General features: G+C 42.7%; 1 pseudogene; it reads right to left on the bottom strand.

Moving 5' to 3' along the window:
* Nucleotides 1-340: 340 nt before the first annotated feature.
* LOC118716216 lies at nucleotides 341-1,430 on the bottom strand (annotated as a pseudogene).
* Nucleotides 1,431-19,893: the final 18,463 nt, after the last annotated feature.

Below are 19,893 nucleotides of genomic sequence, written 5' to 3'. Positions count from 1 at the left end.
AAGGTTACTTGTGCCAAAGAGGACCTCTAGAGGGTTCTGATTTCCCAGCCTCTGCCCATCCACCCTCTGGCTAAGGAATCAACATTGCATGGTAAACTGACTGACTGTTCAGTCAAATCAGTGGCCTTCCCAGATTATACTTCCTCACCCTGTGGACTCATACATGGCCATGTGTCTTGTTTTGGCCAATGAGATACAAGCAGAAGTGACATACCACTTTCAGGCAGAATCTTTTTTTTTTTTTCTTTTCTTTTTTTTTAATGATAATTTACTGGTCTAAGGGAACAAAACCCTTCCAATGTATTAAGAGGCCAATCCAGTTACAATGCACTAAAAGGTCTATGTGAAGAAGTTCTGGTTAGTAATTAAAAACAGACTGCTATTTACAAGATACACAAGCAGGTGGGGTGCACCTAGTCCAACACCGGCCCTCACAAGCAAAATGTGTTCTCTCTACAGTAGGCCACATGCAAAAATCCATCTTTACCTTTTTCCTTCTCATAAAGTTATCCCGTAGTTAGGCTGAACTGTGAGACTGTCTTATACACAACAGGAAGACTGCCTTTTCAGAAGGAAGTTGGATCCTTTTCCTGATGATCCACATGAATGAAGCCACAGTGATGTCAGATGGAACCAGATACTTTCATTTATCAGTGTTGACAATCTGAGAGCCTGAGACTTTCCACGAACCCAGTCCGGATATTTCACTCAGATCTTTGCAGATTCCATGCATCTGTGTTCCAGCAAGTGGTCCTCCTCAAACATCCACTTCATGGTGGTGGTGGAGAAAGGATGCAGGGAAGGGATGCAGGTGGGGAAGAGATGTAGCCAGCTCTCAGAGCCATGTGGCTCAGAGCACCATCCACAACAACTCAGTCAGAATCTTTAAGAGCCACTATGTACTCTGCCTTGCTCTTTCCCTCTAGTACAGAGACCATTCCAGATCACCCTGTATCTCAGAGTGAAGACTGTATGGAGCAGAGCCACTGCCAACTCACAAGGGCCATCTAGCATAAGCAAGGAATAAAATTCTTTTGTCTTAAGAGATCTGGGAGTCATTTGTTATTGCAGCAAAGCCTCTCCCATCCTGATTCATGCCTGGAAAACCCAATAGGATCCTATGATCACAGAGCAAGAAAGAGTACTGAAGAGTACCAGACAAATGTTAATCATTTACATACACAAGCACCAATGGAGTATAAATAATTTTTATTTTATTTTTAATTTCTCAGCTCTGTCTTCTGAGGGTTTCAGCTTTATCCCCAGGCTCATAAATAGATAGCTGAAAACTAGTTATCATAGCCATACAAAAAAAGAGGTCATTTCTTTCTCTGTCTCCTCCATAGAGAACTAAACTCTCCCAGAAACTCTGTGGAAGCTTCTATAGAATATAATCATTATAATAATAAAAAGTATGGGCTATGCAGTCACACAATCTGGTTTTTATTAGAAATCTTCTAATATTATGATCCCACCTTAATCTCCCTTGTAGCAAGTTTATCTGTGGCCAACACAGAATTAAACAGGAAAAGGAATTCTGGGAAGTATAGTTCCAGTTTAGTTAGATTAAAACAAAGCACAGTTATCACTGTTTGCAAGGAAGGTCTCATCAGACTGTACTGCCAAGCTAAGGGTTTAGAGGTGGGAGGGTCAGAGAAAAGTCATAGAAAATGTTTGTTTTCTCTTTAAATAGATATGCTTGATCATCTTTGCATTTAAAAATATCTTTTAGCCCAACTGGTGTGGCTCAGTGGTTGAGCGTTGGCCTATGAACTGGGAGCTCATGGTTTGATTCTAGTCAGGGCATATGCCTGGGTTGTGGGCTTGATCCCCAGTAGGGGTTGAGAGAGTGTGTGTGCAGGAGGTAGCTGACCAATGACTCTTATCATTGATGTTTTAATCTCTCTCCCCCTCTCCCTTCCTCTCTGAAATAAAAAATATATATTTATAATATATACATATATTAGAAAAAAATCTTTAGGTGCCAGGGTGGAGAATGATTGATGGTGGGAGACAGAAAGCAGGAAGAACAGACTGTTATAGTATGCTGTAAGATGTTGTTTCCAATCCTTTCTGGAACAAGGTAAGATAATAATGCACAAGCAAACAATAGCTAAGGTAATTTTAGTTCTAATTATCTGTGATACAATAAAAAATAAAATCTATGCAGATACACCAGATTAAGATACTTTTCCTCCCAAGAGACATTTGGTACCTCTTAATTAGTCTCTCAAAATATGGTGTGTTATTGATTTAATTCCAAATATTTTTCTCATGACATTGTGCATCAAATGATGAGAATAATTCACTTATATTTCCTCCTCATGTACAATTTGGGAAAAAAAGAGATGAAAGTTACTGAATCTACTTACCTAAAACCAGAGCTTACTATTAACCCTAGACTTATGTGTGAATTTTAGTTCTGAAAAATACATTTGGAAGTAGAAATGCTCACCTCAGGGGACATCCCTCTACACTGAACATACAAATGCTCCCCCCTCTCTCCCAACCTTTCTTGTGACTGTTTGGGCTTGTGTGTCTAGTTCCGGTCAGTGAACTATAAACATAAGTGACAGGTTCCATGCTGGACCAGGGCAAATTAGAGGTGGGTTACAACTTGGAATGACAGATGACAGAGCCACAAGATGAAGAGGACTGCCTGACTGGGATGGGACTTCAGGTGAGTGAGAAATGGGTTTTAATTATGAAAAATAATGAGGGGGTTGCTAGCTCAGATGATCTAGCATAACCTGATTAATACATCTGTGTTAGGCACTTCATACTTATTTTCCTCATTGATCATCCAATTGAGCCAATGATACATGCAGGGGTTGGAACGGTTATGTAGCTTACAAAAGCCCACACAGTTTATAGGTGGCACTGGTAGAATTTGAACCAATCAGTATGAATCCTAAACCTGTGATTTTTTTTAGCCTGCCATACCATAGCACATCCCATTACCTTCCCACTAAGGACTTTAAAAGATATGGCCATGGATGGAATAGAAGCATAGAGAAGTATTGGGAGGGGCACAAAGTTCTAGCTGGTTCAAGGCCCTCACTAAGCCTCCAAATGTCCAGGTTTGCTCTTTGACCTCTCCTTCAACTTCTTTTTCTTTCTTTTTTTTTATTTTTTAAAACGTATTTATTTATTTACTTATTTTTAAATGTATTTTTATTTATTTCAAAGAAAGGAAATGAGGGGGGCAGAGAGATAGAAACATCAATGATGAGAGAGAATCATTGATCAGCTACCTCACCAGGGATTGAGCTAGCAACCTGGGCATGTGCCCTGACTGGGAATCAAACAGTGACCTCCTAGTTCATAGATTGATGCTTAACCACTGACCATGACAGCTGGGCTCTTTGTCCTTTTTATTCTGGAATCAAAGTAGCACTGGATTAAGAGCCTAGATTTTTGGCGCTCGCTCTGCTGCTCATAATCTGTGTGACCTTGACCAAGACATCCACCTCTTCAAGCTTCAATTTCTTTGTTAGCAAAAATGAGGATAAAGAAACTACCTCAATGGGGTGGTGGTGATGAGAATTAAATGATATGGTGTCTGCTCAGTACTCAGTGTGGAGTCTGGCATACTGTACTTGGTGAATAGTAGCTAATAAATGTAATAGCCCAAAGAAACCATTGATTTCAAGGTGAAATAGAATATTTTTCCATTAAATGTTTTTTTCCAGGAGCTAACTCCATAAATGGCCTTGGACCACTAAGGGACCATAGACCCAACTTCAGAGGCAAGGGGACATTTTGTCGGCTTGCTCTCCTCTCCCATGCTTCAATTTAGGCTGACACTTTATTCCCATTTCTAGTTGTTGGCCTCCTGGAGAGCTCTGGACCTGGCATCAGCAGGCTGTTCTTCTAAAAGAGCAGAACCTGCCGAAACCGGTTTGGCTCAATGGATAGAGCATCGGCTTGGGGACTTAAAGGTCCCGGGTTTGATTCCGGTCAAGGGCATGTACCTTGGTTGCGGACATATCCCCAATAGGGGGTGTGCAAGAGGCAGCTGATTGATGACTCTCTCTCATTGATGTTTCTAACTCTCTATCCCTCTCTCTTCTTCTCTGTACAAAATCAATAAAATATATATATATATATTTTAAAAATTTTTTAAAGATAAAAGAGCAGAACCTGCATCTCAGGACTCTCAACGTCACTTGCTCACCTGCCAGTGGAAATACTAATTTCTGCTTTACAGGGTTTATAAAAGGAGTAAAGGAAATCCCTGTGGGAAAACCTACAGCATGTTTTCAGCATTTGGTAACTGAGCAAGCAATATCAGTCTCCTGGCCACAGAGGGGAAGCAGAGGCCAGTACCCTGTAGATAATGGTGGAGGCTCAGCTGTGGGAAATTGCCCTGTGAGCCACACAGGGCCTTTATTTTATATTGTTATTATTTTTAAATTGTGATAAGAACACCTAGCATGAGATCTACCCTCTTACCAATTCCTAGGTGCACAATACGGTAATGGGAATTCAACACATCTCTAGAACTTGATCACCTTGCTTACGGGAAACTTTATGCTCATTGAGTAGCAACTCCCCATCTCCCCCCCGCCCACCCCCACCCCGACCCCCACCCCCGGCCCCTGACAACCACCATTTGACTTTCTGCTTCTACATGTTTAAGTTCTCCATGTACCTCATATAAGTGGCATCATATAGGATTTGGCTTCCTGTGACTGGCTCATTTCCCTTAGCAAATGTCCTCAAGGTTCATTTTTTTCAAATAGAAGGTAGGATTTCCTTCTTTGTTGATGCTGAATAACATACAGCCTTTTGATAGTGGTGAGAGAGAAATTAGCATTTTCTTCTCTCTGATATACTTAATAATTATTCATTTAAAACTGTCCATATATTTTACATTGACTAGAAAACAGAAAATGTAAGTAAATCCAAAAAGGGGGAAATGAAAAACACTCATAATTTTTACACAGAGATACTTAGATACCTTTCCAGACATTTTTATAGGTGTACATTTTTTAAAATATATATTTTGATTGATTTTAGAGAGGGAGAGTGATAGAAACATCAATAATGAGAGAAAAATCATTGATTGGCTGCCTCCTGTACACACACACACACCCACACCCACACTGGGGACTGAGCCTGCAACCTGGTCATATGCCCTGACCAGGAATCAAACCGTGACCTCCGGATTCATAAATCCATGCTCAACCACTGAGCCACACAGACCAGAGTAGGTGTGTACTTTTTAAATATAATAATGTATTTTGCTTTATAACCTGCTTAACTATGTTTTGAATCTATCTTATGACATCAGTAAGTATCTATAACCAGTTACTATAGTGGCTAAATAGTATTACACTGTATAGATGGAACTTGGACTATATATGGTTTCTAATTTTTTGTTATTGCAAGCAACTCTGTGATCCTCAATGTTGGAATAAACACAAGGCAAAGCTTTATTAGCTCTGCTATCTAATTCCTGTCCCCACTTTTGAATCCCTTCCTTGTCCCTATTATAAAAAATTAAGATGTGTTCCAGTTAAAACTACCTAATAACATATTAATAACTCTTAAGTCAAAAGATCATTGCTGAAAATAATTACATAAGAGTCACTTGTTTATAAAAACCCTATTCTTATTTCATATCAGAAACAGCAAAATCTACAGACTGAACTTCAAAGACCAGAATACTCTTTTACAACAAAAAAGCAGGGTCTCCTTTGGTAAGGCAGAATTTACATCACTACTTAATAATTCAAGCAGAGGGCAGATAGTTCCAAAATAAGGGAATGTGGTTGGGAAAGCAGTTTCTAAATTATAAGTAAGGTTGCAAAGTGGGCAAGGAATGAGATGGAGTCAGACAAAATGAGGGTAACGTTGGTACTGATCCTTGTGTGCTGTGTGCTCTTGAGCACGTCACTTTACTTCTCTGAACCCCAGCTTCTTTCTCTGTAAAATGCATAGTATCTATTGCAGAGTTATAATAAAGATTAAAATGATAATAGATAACACCAACTTTTTGCCACAAACTAAGAGAAAGAATAAATTTCTGTCTTGCCATGCAGAAAGCAACAGAAGGGCACCGGGAGTGAAATTTCTCCTTCCTTACTGTTAAGACATGGAGAATAGCTAGAATCAAGGCTCTCTCCAGCTTAAAAGAAACTGTCTTAGTCTAATTCTATCTGTGATATGTCAGGCTGACAGAGTTCTCCATTGATTGGGTGGCCAAAAAACTACACCCACATTGGGATACTTCTGAGACTTAACTGGGGCGCTATAAATAGCAGGGTCAACAGGTACAAACTGGAGTTCCCCCAGGCAGACTGGCCACCTTAGTGTTAACTGAGTGATGACTACTCTAAAGTGAGAAAATCAGGTCATTTCATTTCAAAGTACTCATCTCGATTGTCTCAGTGTTTCCCTATGTGATTGAGAAAAACAATTCTGTTGCAGACTGAAGGTTTATTTGACCTGTCCAGAATGACCCTTTGGCATCATCTCTGAATTGTCAATTCTCTCATGAGTCCTCTTGGAGCTAAGTAACCTTTATTCTCTCCCCCGTAAGTCTTGGTGTACAAGTTTATAGGAGTTGTGGTATAGTTTTCCATTTACTCGACAGTTTTTATACATGCGCTGGACCCCAGGCCTGCTGCGCTGCCTCAGGACCCCGGCCCTGGGACCCCCACCCACCATGCCACAAGATCCATCAATGTACCTCCCGGTGAGTCCGGTCGTTGGTTGTTACAGCATTATGGCCACAGGCCTTTTATAATATAGATTATATGTCAAGGGTTAGGTGAAATTACAGGAACTACAAAGATGGCTGAGCCATAGCCTGCTTTCAAGGAGCTCACAGTAAAGCCAGGGAGATGGACACAGAAGCCACTCCCACAAATTCCAACATGTGCAAAGCACTCTAGGACACAGCAAAGAGGGTGATTAACTTTTCTCTAGAAGACTTCACAGAAGTGAGCTTTGAAGCATCTCAAACAGTATTTTCTGTTTTTAAATATATTTTATTGATTTTTTTAACAGAGAGGAGGAGAGAGGAATAAAGAGTTAGAAACACTGATGATAGAGAAACATCGATTAGCTGCCTCTTACATACCCCCTACTGGGGATGTGCCCGCAACCAAAGTACATGCCCTTGACTGGAATTGAACCTGGGACCTTTCAGTCCGCAGTCTGACGCCCTATCCACTAAGCCAAACCAGTTTCAGCTCAAACAGTATTTTCTAAGTGCAGAAATGTGGGAAGTGCTTAAGGAAGTCTGAGAGAGTAGAATATGTGGCTCAAGGAACAGAGTGACTGGACCTGCTGTAAAAGAGGGAGAGGGCTTGGCCTCCCAGCCCTGTCGGTTCTCTGCAAGCCTCTGCCGCAGTGGCAATCGGAACTGCGAGGTCTTGGCTCCTGCCATTACTTCAACCAAACTCCTAGCGGTTCCACAACTCAGAAAGCTTAATGCATTTTCTTTGAACTTCTCTAATAGCATTGCTACTGTCTTTTCCAATTTAAGTGTGTGTGTGTGTGTGTGTGTGTGTGTGTGTGTATTTATACCCAATAAGCTCTATCAGATTTTTGCCACAATTTTGTACTAATGAAAACTTTGTGAATAGATGCCACAGTCCGACTTTTAAAACACCTATAAGTAATTGATTTTTAGAAGAATGTTTCCTTATAGAATTCAAAACTAGTCTATTCATATAGGAAACCAATATGAGAACCAGGCATACCCTATACTGAGTTTATGGCCCTTTAAAAGTGTTTTTCTGCTATAATTTCTATGGGCTATGAAAATGCCAATATGAGTCTAAACAATTCTGACTTCTTTAGAAGGCAACAAACACTGCATTTGATTGAAAACAATCTCTGTGTTAAGAACTAAGCAGTCCAGCCACATGGAGGTGGGAGGACGCAAAGGTAGCCTGTCTCAGAGGGCCACCAACAGAGGGAGCTCTCATGGAAAGCAGAGCCTATGCTCATGTCATTGGATCTGAAGATGGGAGAGTGGGGAGAGGGTGTTCTAGAGTTTTGCAAATGGGCTTCTCTAAGGAACTCTAGCTTTAAAGGACATAAACTCAATACAAACTGGGTTTAAGAATAACATGCCTGAATACTATAGAATGCAGACATTAAAATGATACCATTGAAAAGAATCTCCTCCTGTCTCTGAGCTCTTTCTGATTTGTTGGCTTCATTCTCAAGCAGGCTCTCCCCTCATGCTGACAAGTGGTTGCCTTGGTTCATATCTTTATACCTCAGCAGCCCTAGTGGAAAGGGTCGCCAAAAGTTCCAATAAAATCCTAAATTTAATTTAAATCATTAAATCAATGTGGGTTAGTTACTTGTCAATATCCAAAACAATTACCAAGAGCAGGAAGTAAAATAAGCTGATTTCTCCAATATTATTAGCCAGATTGAATCATCCTGGATCTTACATGAGAGTGGAGAGTAGAAAGCAGATAACTCCATTTGGGCCTGATGGACAGAGAGATTGGGAGCCATGGTTTACTACTTCTATGGTGGTGGCTATCTCACTTGCTCCTCTTCAGTTTTCTCTTCTTCCTAGATACTCATTCTAATTATTGTTTTCAACCCTCTTAGCAGTTGAGTGTGTCCATGTGACTGAGTTATAGCTAATGGAAAATGAGGAGAAGTAGTAGGTATTGCTTCTATGCCCATTAAAACTTCTTAGCCAGTCGGGACCGGTTTGGCTCAATGGATAGAGCGTCGGCTTGGGGACTGAAGGGTCCCGGGTTTGATTCCGGTCAGGGGCATGTGCCTTGGTTGCGGGCATATCCCCGGTGGGGGATGTGCAAGAGGCAACAGATCGATGACTCTCTCTCATCGATGTTTCTAACTCTCTATCTCTCTCCCTTCCTCTCTGTATAAAATAAATAAAATATATTTAAAACAAACAAACAAACAACCTCTTAGCCAACTTTGGAGGCCATGAGTAGAAGATGGTAGATACACACAATGGAAAGAGCCTGGTCCCTGAATCTTTACCAATTGGAGGAAAGCTGCCCACCAGACAGGAACATCCACTATGAACATTCTGTCATGTTTGAAACATCATGCATTGTAGGATTTGTTTGTTACAGCAGCTCACATTATCTTAATAGAGATGCAAATGTCCAAAGGGGGGGGGGGGCGTCTATAAACTGTACAAGCAAAAATAACTGTGTCTACTAAAAAGCTTCTTTGTGTTTGATGTTGGAAATTTCAGACATCTGGTGGGTTTAATCAGTCAGTAAGTATGGCCTGATGGAAATGCTAGCCAAGGAGTCAGAAGGCATGGGTTTAGGGCCTGACTGTGCCACTGATAGCTGTCTGACCCTGGACATGTTGCTTCGCTCTGACCCTGTTTCTTCATCCACAAAACAGCTACCTGACTACCTCAATGTGAGAACCAAAGACAATTATGAAAGCCTCTCTCCTTTCTCCCTTCCTTCCCACTCTCAATTCTAATCCATTACCACTACTCAGAAGATTGTTTGTTTGCCAAAGTCGCCCTTCCTCATGCTTTCTTCCATACCCCGCTTCTCTCTGGGACTAGTAAAATCCAGTCCAGTCCACCTCCCACAAGGTTGTTTAATAAGCCTTTCAAAACACAATGATGTCATTTTTCTTGGCCCTATTTTTAATCCTGAATCCAAGATGCATGAAGCCCTTTTAGTATGACCCCTCACAATCTGGTCTCAACCACCCTTTCTCATCTTGTTATCTCTAGTTCAGGTCAAACAGACCTTCTTTCCATCCCCTGATGTGTCAGCCACTTTTAAGACTGTTACCTCTGCCTGGGAGATGGAGATAGAGATGCAGACTGGGAAGATCTTTTTAGAAGTTAGAACTGAAAACCTGAAGCTGGGGGATCAGTAGATAATGTAGGTGGAGAAGAGGAGTGGAGGGAAAGAAAAGTCAGGGAGAAGTTTAGGAAGACCAATGTTCAAGTAGGACTGTGACCTACAGGAAGAACTCCAACACAGAAGACAAATAAAAAGATGATGGTGTGAAGGAAGATGCAGAAGAGAGAAACAACACAGACCAGAAGGAAAGAGAAAGAGGCAAGAAGGAGGGAAGGGTCGCCAGCATCAGATGGGGCAAGGAGTTCAGAAGGGCCAGTGAAAGAGAAGAGAGAGGTCACTGGGTTTGGCCTGCAGAGTCAGAGAGGGTTTTCTCAGTGGAACAGCCAGGGGTGGGGACCAGCTTGCAGCAGGTTCAGGAATGAAGAGGAGGTAAGGGAAAGGAGGCAGTGGGAGGAGCCGATGGTTTTGAGAAGAATGACTTGAGGTGGAGCCAATTCCCTGTAAAATAACCCATTGTCCCTGACCACTGTCGGTGGGGGAGTGGCTCTTGGCCTCACCTGGTAGAGATTTCAGCAGCCACCACCTGTTTCTGGTGGCCCAGCCAGGCTGCTGTAGCATGAGCCTTTTCCCACAAACGTATGAAAGGAACCGAAAACCAGATGCTGAAATCCCATGTACTTCAAAGCTTCCTCTTTCACTTACCTGCTTCCCAAATACCTTCCATCAGGAGCTCCTGGAGATCATACCCCACATCTTGCTAACAAAGAAGCCATACCCAGTGCTTACCATCAACAGGATATACACTGAGCACAAGATTTAAGGGAATCAAGCCATGTTCCTCTATAGCAGCTCTGTGACCTTTGGCAAGACCTGCCTGAGCTTCAGTTTCTTCATCTGTCTAATGACAACAGTTCTTACTCTAAAAGGTAGATGTGAGGATCAAGTCAGAAAACAGATGCTAAGCCTCAGTGTAAAGCTTTCCGTGAGGGTTCATTGTTAACAGTTTTCTGATTATGAGAATGCACATTTGTCTAGAGCTGTGTTTATACCCAGTAACCTCTACCAGACTTTTGCCACAATTTGTACTAATGAAAATTTTGTGAATAGATGCCACAGTCTGACTTTTAAAATACCTATAAATAATTGATTTTTAGAAGAACGTTTCCTTATAGAATTCAAAACTGGTCTATTCATATAGGAAACCAATATGGACCCAGACACATCTTATACTAAGTTTATGGCCTATTCAAAGTGTTCTTCTGCTATGTCATCTCCAATTCTCTTCTCACAATCCACATTCAAAGTATCAAAAGTCCTATCAGTTCTACCTTCTAGTTATACTCTGAATCTGACCATTCCTCACCACCTTCACCACTGTCGCCGTGGTGCAAAATGGCATCCTTGCTCTCTTGGGAATTTGCAAGAGCCATGCACTTGGTCTGGGCCTGCCAATCCTGCCTTCCTACAATCTCTCTTCTCTCAAAGCAGCCAGAATGGCCTTTTCCAAAATGCCGCCAGGTCATGTCACCCTCCCCTCAAACCCACTGATGGCTCCTCATTGTGTGTATAAACTCCCCCACCCTAGATCCCTGCATGCCCCATGACCTGCCTCCCACTATCCAAGACCCTGGCTGCTCCCTGATCACACCATGCTTGTTCTCACTCCAGGGTTTCTGCTCTCATATGGGACTTACCCCCTTATCTGAGTTGGGTCTTTGTTCAAACAGCATCTCCCCAGAGATGCCTCCCACACTATTCTATTTCAAAGAGCCCCCTCCCAGTACCCCAGCCCCATCCCTTGCTCTGCTCTTTTACTCATTCCTAATCGATTGTTGTCTCACCTACAACCAGCCTCCTGCTTTATTCTTCATCATGAAACCAAGAGGACCAAGTGGAGGATGTGTGCCCTCAAGGAAAATCCCCTCCACATCCTTTCCCAGAAGGGAGAGGGAGGGCCTTTTGTGAGGCTGTCTGCCTCCTAGAGAAGCCATTCACAACTGTCCCAGGTTGGAGGGCTGCCTGGGCTTCTCTGAGCTCTGCTCTGTCCTGGAGGAGCAGAGAAGGGGAAAGGGATCCTTCAGAACCTGTGTGCACAGCCAGAGGAAGCAAACCTGTTCTTGGTAACAAAGGAGACCCCAAGATGTCTTGATAGCTTTGCTCTCAAGTGGCTAAAAGAAAAACAGAAAAAACAAGGAGGCCAAACATGCACCCATGAAGACATCCACAGCTGCGTGTGGGGGGGACAAAGGGCATTTAAAGGAAAAATCTCAGAAGTGGCCAAATATACAGCAGCAGAGGCCATGGAGTGCGAAGGTCCCAGCATGGCATTGCTAGAAGCAGCCTGAAAGGTCTGCCAGTCCAACTTCACAGCCAAGCCTGCAGGTCTTTGCAGCTTCCCTGCCAAGAGTCTGGCCCTGCTCTGCACTGCTTACCTACCTGGGGCGTGTCCCTGCCCCAGCACCAGGGCCCGGCTCTGCACATCTCAGTGTGTTAGAGAGCTCTCCCTTCCGGTGTTTGGAAACCTACCTTTCCTCTGCTTCCACCCACTAATTCTTGCCCTCGAGACCTCACAGAACAAGTCCAGTCCTGCTTCCTGGAGGCAGCCCTGAGAAATGCCCCAATTCCACAGCGTCTGTGAACCCTTCACAGCAGGTCTGAAGTGGGCTGCAGGAGAGAAGCCTTCTCTTAACAAACAGGTCTAGCCTTTCTGGTTAGGAGAGCTGTCTGGACAAAGAAAACCAATCCTGCTTGTCTTTTGAATCTGCAGCCTGATAGGAAGGGAACAATAGCCCTGGGAGAGGTGCGGGGAGGACCTGACTCTTCACATCTTAATGAAGGTGTGAACTTTGAAGCTTTATTATGAACACTTGAAAGCTTACCCCTGGCTAAGCTCCTTTCAGCTGCTCACAGTCACCTGGATAATGAGGCCACAGCTGTGTGGGAAGCTGCTGGGGCCCAGGAAGGGGAGGACCAGGGTTATCTGGGCAAGAGCCTGGCTAGGGCTGGCAGAAAAGCCACCTTTGGCTGCAGGTTCTGCCCCATGACCAGGCCCTGGTGGCTTTCAGGGACAAGGAATTCTCTGTTCCAGTGGAAGGAGAACAATTACCCCATGAAGGATAGGAGAAAGGCCTGGAGAGTCCCTTTTAAACAAAAAACAAACGAACAAACAAAAAAATGTAGGCAAAAAAATAATGACTCATACCTGATGGTACCTTCCACTATCACGTCATTTCGATTCACACTAAAGGTTCTATGAAGCAGAACATACAGTGGCTCACAGAAGTCAGTGCCCTGCGTGAGGTCCCTTAGACAGCAAATGGTAGGTCCATTGAACATAGACTCCCAAAGATGTCCATATCCTAAGCCCAAATCCTTACACAGCAACAGAGATTTTGTAGCTGTGGTTACGAATATGAACCTTGAAGTGGGGAGAATAATCTAGAGATCATCTGGGTTTGCCCAATCTGATCACATGAGTGCTTATAAGTAGATAGATATTCCTTCCCAGCTGGGTCAGAGATGGAGATGTAACTATGGAAGAAGGGTCAGAGAGATGCCGTGGAACTAGAATTAAAGGTATCAAAAGAAGAGGAGCAACTGCCAGCACAATGGTTGGGAGAAAGCCAGATTTGGGATTTAAATGCTAACTCTGATGTCCTAGGTATGTAACCGTGGGCTGCTCGTTGCTTAACCTTTCTGAGCCTCGGTTTCATCATCTGTAAAATTTGACAGTAATGCTCATTTGCAAAGTTGTTGTGAAGATTAGGCAAGATAATGTATGGAATGTTCCTAATAGAGTACCTGGCACATAGTAGGCTCATAACCAATAGCATCACATAGGAGTGGAGCATAAATGAACAAAGGATGTGAATTTCCTGTTGATCACACTAGGGAGTGCTCAAGACCCCTCCTTTACTCCATCCCCAGAAGAAGAAACTAACCTGTGATACTGAGAACACAGTAGGACATCAAACTAAGGGATGAAGTTTTCAAAGGCAGGAATGGAAGAGGTTAATGCTTCTATGTCAAGAGCTACTTCTTAGATCTCACATTGTGAGTGGCTTTTCTCTCCTTCCTTCCACATGGCTGGCACAGTCAGATGGACCAGGGGTAGTGGTGTGCTAGAGCCAAGCCAAGTGATAAATTTTCAGAAATTCTGCAAGCTGGTGTCAAACAGCTATTATTTAATATTAAATTATATGAACTTACAAGTAAATAAATCAAACAAATTAAAAACAAAAGTAATTACTCAAAAATCATCAGTTCCTAATTATTTTACAGCAGTTTACTTGAGGTTATTTACATCTATTATATCTTTATGGTAAAAATGCTATCTAGCCGAGACCGGTTTGACTCAGTGGATAGAGTGTAGGCCTTCGGACTGAAGGGTCCCGGGTTCGATTCCAGTCAAGGGCATGTACCTTGATCGTGGGCACATCCCCAGTGGGGGGTGTGCAAGAGGCAGCTGGTTGATGATTCTCTCTCATCGATGTTTCTAACTATCCCTCTCTCTTCTTCTCTGTAAAAAAAATCAATAAAATATATTAAAAAAATATTTTTTAAAAAGCTATCTAATGGTGTACTACTACCCTGTTTCCCTGAAAATAAGACAGTGTCTTATATTAATTTTTGCTCCCAAAGATGCACTAGGTCTTATTTTCAGGGGATCTCTTATTTTTCCATGAAGAAGAATACAGTACACATTTATTGTTAAATGAAAATAAAGGAAATTTATTACCTGTATACGGTATGGTAGTACGGTAGTTGTCAACACAAACCAGACAAACTGTGAATCCTACAGTATCAAGAATTTACTCATTTATTCAATGACAATCATGTCATCATCTTCTGGAACATTATCATAACAATCCAATTCCTGAATTTCCTGATGAATTTCTTGTGACTCCATTTCTTTCAGAATCAGTGGACCAAATCTCTCATGTTTAGCCTGGGGGGGGGGGGGCCTTATTTTCGGGGGGATGCCTTATATTTCACTCAGAAGGAAACCTGTAAGTAGGTCTTATTTTCTGAAGATGTCTTATTTTTGAGGAAACACGGTACGCCATCTCTTCCCATCCCAACATCCACAACATTCAGTGATATCATATTGGTAACTTGGAATTGGCCATGGTGGGAGAATTTGCACCACAGAAATTGGCAAACACTAGAAACCAGGGCCTGATTTATTATTTTGTTGATTGTCTAGAGCAGAGGCCAGTAAATTACAGTGCATGGGCCAAATCCAGCCCCTGCCTGTAATATCTTTCAGATTTTGTACAGCCTACTGTGAGCTCATAGACCAGCACTGTGAGCTGCAAAAACCAAGCTGGGCATTCCCCTCTGCCTTGTATTACCCTCTGCTACATGCACCTGCTTCCCTGGCTGGTGGCCACACCTCACCACTGCCCAGGATCTGGTTGCCACCTACACACTGGAAACTCTGCTGTTGGCAACTGCTGAGAACTGAGCAGTTGAATCTCAGTCCAGGAGTTGGAGACTTGGCAAGTCATTCGGCCTCTTGTCAGCTTCCCAAGTTAAGAGGGTTAGGCTCTTTAGAAGAGAAAAGTGTACCAGGGTGTGGGTGTCACCTGGACAGACAGTAAAAATGACGTTGGCAATCAACATGAGCTGAATGCTCTTCTTGTGGGCAAAATCCTTGTGAGAAAGCATGGCTCCTTGTTGGGGGATGGCCTCTGGCTGGGAGAAATGTGGGGCTGGCAGTGGTAACAGTTGGTTTCTCACGCTCTAGGAGCAGCTCAGCCTAGCAAATAAACAATTATAATCCAGTTAGTGAGTACCATAGGATTGAGGCATGTAGGTAGCTGGCTGGATCCAAAAGCAGAGGGTGAGGGCTGGGCTGGCAAAAAGAAAAATTCATTAGGGAGAGTAAACAGCAGTTCTCCATTGAGTTCTGTTCTACCTTAGTTGGGCCAGACCCAAACATTCAAAGATGAGCACCATCTTAGAAGGATTGTTCTTTTTCCTCTTTGTGGGATAGCACGTTATACTGGAATTTGGCCAAATCCTGGCTTGCCTCATCTCCCAGGATTAATTTTAATGGCCTCCCAGAAAGATTTCATACTACACTTCTTGGACAGAAATGTGTGAAGGTTCCCAGCAGAGAAGTAGAAACAGATGCCTTCCTTCCATCAGACGGTTTGTTGGCCAGGAGAAAGAAACTGGGCGGGTCCACATTCCTTTTGATTCTGAAAGGCCCAGGGCGAACCCTAAAAGACCCAAGAGGTAGAATCTATGCTATCACATCTCAGATAAGGGAGTAATTTATTTCAGGTTTGTAATATCTTTTAGATTATACTGCACTTGCCTGGGTATAGCTCTGCTTACACAACTTGGGTTTGAGGAAGGAACATAGATTCCAAAATTAGATCAATTTTTCTCCTGCCATTTACCATGAGACCCTATACAAACCACTTCAGATCTCAGCGCCTCATGTTCTTCATTTGGAAACTGGAGTTAATTATAACTATATGGGAAGTAGCTGTGAAGATGAAATGACCATGTGTGAAACCTGATACATACAAAGCCCTTAATGAATGGTACCTATGGTGCTAGAGGCAGCAGGCTCACAAGAGCCAATTAGTAAATATTCAGGGATATTGAGTGGTTAAACCTTTGGTAGCCTGAAATGATGTATTTATACCATAGAAACTGGCAAATGCCACCCAACATTTTCCTAGACTTACCCAAAGTCAATAAGTCAGACACATCCAAACTTTTTTGTCTCAAATCTACTATAATCTCCTCTCTACCATGGCAGCAAAGTCCAATTTTGATCATACACAGATCCTATTGTGGCTTCTGGTACCCCTTTCCCAGCCATTTCAGAAGAGATGTGACCTTTCAGGATCCCGGTTCCCCCTTGGGACCTTGGTTCTATCTTTGTATAAGAAAGCCTCAGCTGTGTGCCAGCTATAGGAAGCTCAACCACATCTCCAAGGGTTCACACTTGTTCATTTCACTTAGAAGCATTTCTATAGACACTTCACTGTCTGCAGAGCATCCTTATGCTAAGTGGCTTCAAGAGCTCCAGAAACATTCTCTCTGTCCTTCTACTATCCCAGTGGGGAGGGTTGGAGACCAGGACCCTTAGTTTACAACCAAGAAAAGTGACTTGGCCACGTTGCCTGAGGAACTGGAGGCAGCTGCAGTGACTCTCCTTTCTCTTCGGCCCAGGCTGCTCCATCCACGAGCAAAGAGCAGAGCAGCAGCTGCAGCCTCCCTCCTGAAGGCAGAAGAAATGTCAAGGGCCATTAAGGTTCTAGCTGCAGGGCACAAATTCATTACCTGGTATGGTTAAGGAATAAAAAAAATTTTTTTTTAAATCTCCTGTATGATATACTACCATTCAATTACGAACTTCACCCAGGCTTGACGTGGTTGACAAGGTCCACAATCAAGATTCTAAACCCAGTCTGGGTGAGGACATAGTTTGCATTCTCTGGCTGTGGGGTGAACCTGAAGTAGGGCTGGAAAAAAACAAATAGCATGGAGAGAGGTTCATGCCACTAGATTATTCGAGCTGACATTATTACTATCACGCCCAGTGATTACGCAGAAAATAAAGGCAGAGTCCCACTTGTCTAATTTGATTATCAGACACGCTCTGTGTTGATTACTAACCGCAGCTTGCAATTGGGGGCAGAAAAGAGGTAGCCAACCAGCTGAAAGCCGGGAAATCACACCCAGGGGCCTCAGGTCTGTAGTAAAGGAAATTTAATAATATGGGGGATGTGCTTTCAGATAAAGAGGCAAATAACAGGCGGAGAAGGAGGAGGTTCCAGTTATATAGGTGGGAAGGGGATTCTGGCAGATCTGGAGTATGGCCTGTGTTGAGAGGCTCAGAGCAAGAGTAAAAGGAGGCAAAGGAATGAAAAGAAAAAAAGAATAAGGAAAAAAAGGCAGTGAATTAGAGATGAGATTACAGTGTTGGCCTCAGGAGAGGTGATTATAAATACTGTTGGGGGCAGTGTACAGGAGGCTTCTGTGTGTACAGAGAGAAACGTGGCCAAATAAAAGGACCCCAGAGGCAAGCAGGGAAAGAGCAGAAGATGGAAAGCTAGCATCTGCTTGGAAACCACTGTGATCGCACAGGAGAGAAGGCCGGCTCCGAGGCTGCTCTGCCCCAGCATGTTAGCAAAGACCCCGGCAGCCATATTGACTGGGCACCTAGCAGTTCACAGTCTGCACCAAGACTCCAGTGGTGGCCATGCCGTTGTCTAAAGATATTCACGTGCAAACCACAATCAAATAGCCCGAGTAAAAGCACTTTGAACTGTTGCAGTGGTGTTGATAATAGGGGGGACATGCTACGCTTTTGAAGTCCGGAGACTGGGCTCTGTTCCTCCTCTTCTGTAAAATGGGGATAATAATAGAGTTCGTACTTGGAGGGATGGAGGAAGAAGACTATTTAAAATAAGGGGAATGATGGAGCTCTCTAAGGATTGAAACTGTAAAATCAGCATGTTACCAATCAAAGCAGAGATAGGCAAGGTCACATTAAAGAGACAGAAAGACCACCCACAAGAGTTTGACTAAAAGTATTAACATCTTCAAAGAATAAAATTGTGTCACTAACGGAGGCTTATGGGAGATGGAAGCATGACAAGAAAGTGCCTCTCCTAGTGAATTCAGACTTAGAAAATTATGGTTCCATGGACAAGACCGCACCTACTCTGATAATCTTAGGATGAGGCTGTTCAAGAATCCAACCATCTACTTCTATGCCTTGGTTGAGTGCTCAACAGCCAATCTTTAGTGTGGCTTGTTCTGGGGAACAGCAAAAACCATTTGTTCACTGAGCTTTTCCCAGGTGAGTAGCTAGGGGAGGAGCCCTGTTGCCTGAGCAGTGTTCTCTGACACAGCAGGAGGGTTTCTGTTAGGCCAGGAACCGGCTAGGCTCCAAGGTACAAAGCTGCACCAGACACTGTCTTTGCCTTTAAAGGGGGAAGCCAGGCATACCAATAATAGAATGTGGTAAATGCTGAATAGAGACCTGTTGCGAAAGGACTCTGTGCCTCTGCGTCCCTCAACTATAAAAAGTGGTAACGGCACAGATAAGTTTATACATGTAAAGCATTCAAAACAGAGCAGGCACAGAGTGAGCTCTCCATAAAGGTCAGCCGTGAGTAATTCCTGGGCACAGCAGCATGTGTCCCCACTTCACTGTACCTGCTGTCCCCTCAACTTGAAACTTTTATTTCTTAACGTCATTTCTACAGTTGTAATGTGCTTTATCATTATTAATATTATAGGATTGTCAGGCTATAAAAACTATGGTACACACAAAAGAGAAAAAAAAAGTTTTGTTCAAGACTGAAATAATAATTTATATAACAGGGAACAGAAAGATCTTCTAACACATTCACAGTTTATTTTAATACTTTCCAAATACATGCTAAGGAAGGCAGTGTTTATAAATAGCATTCAAAACAGCCCCTTCCACTTTCTGGGTGAATGTGCACCAGCTTGTCAATGTCCCCATTGTGCAGAGCCCAGAGCTGGATAGAATTAAAAATCCTCTTACCCAGGAAAACTTGCAGCATAGTTGGTCTGACACATACAATGATTTGTTAACTCAATCTGCAAACATAATTAGAGTAACTCTGAGCCTGGAAGATGGGGAGGAATGTGATGGTAGGGCCTTGTTTGCCCTTAAAGAGCTTATAATCAAATGGAGGGGTAGATGTGGGAGTGGCTAAATATAGTCTCAAGCAGAAATACATGAATGCTAAGGAAACATTCAGCAGCAAGGAACACCAATGTCTGAACTCTTTGAAGGCAAGATTTTGCCTGTGTCCCTTTATTTATAGTGAAAAGAAGTCCTAGTATGGTAACTAGAAATCTAAACTCTGGAATCATACAACATGAGTATAAATCCTACCCCAGACTCTTGACTGGGTGAGCTGTTAACTTCTCTAAACCTCAATTTCCTCATCTTTAAAATAAGGATGCTAATAACTATTCTCATAGGGACATTGCATTTGGGATAATAGCTCTATTATTTCATAATAATAGTAACTGTCTTATTATTTCATAATAATAGTAACTGATGAAGATTGAGATAATGGACATAAACACATAT

Source organism: Pipistrellus kuhlii, unplaced genomic scaffold (genome assembly GCF_014108245.1).
Source record: "Pipistrellus kuhlii isolate mPipKuh1 unplaced genomic scaffold, mPipKuh1.p scaffold_m20_p_12, whole genome shotgun sequence".
Classification (NCBI taxonomy): domain Eukaryota; kingdom Metazoa; phylum Chordata; class Mammalia; order Chiroptera; family Vespertilionidae; genus Pipistrellus; species Pipistrellus kuhlii.
The sequence above is the reverse complement of the archived record's forward strand: the minus strand, read 5'-3'. Positions and strand labels throughout refer to the sequence as shown.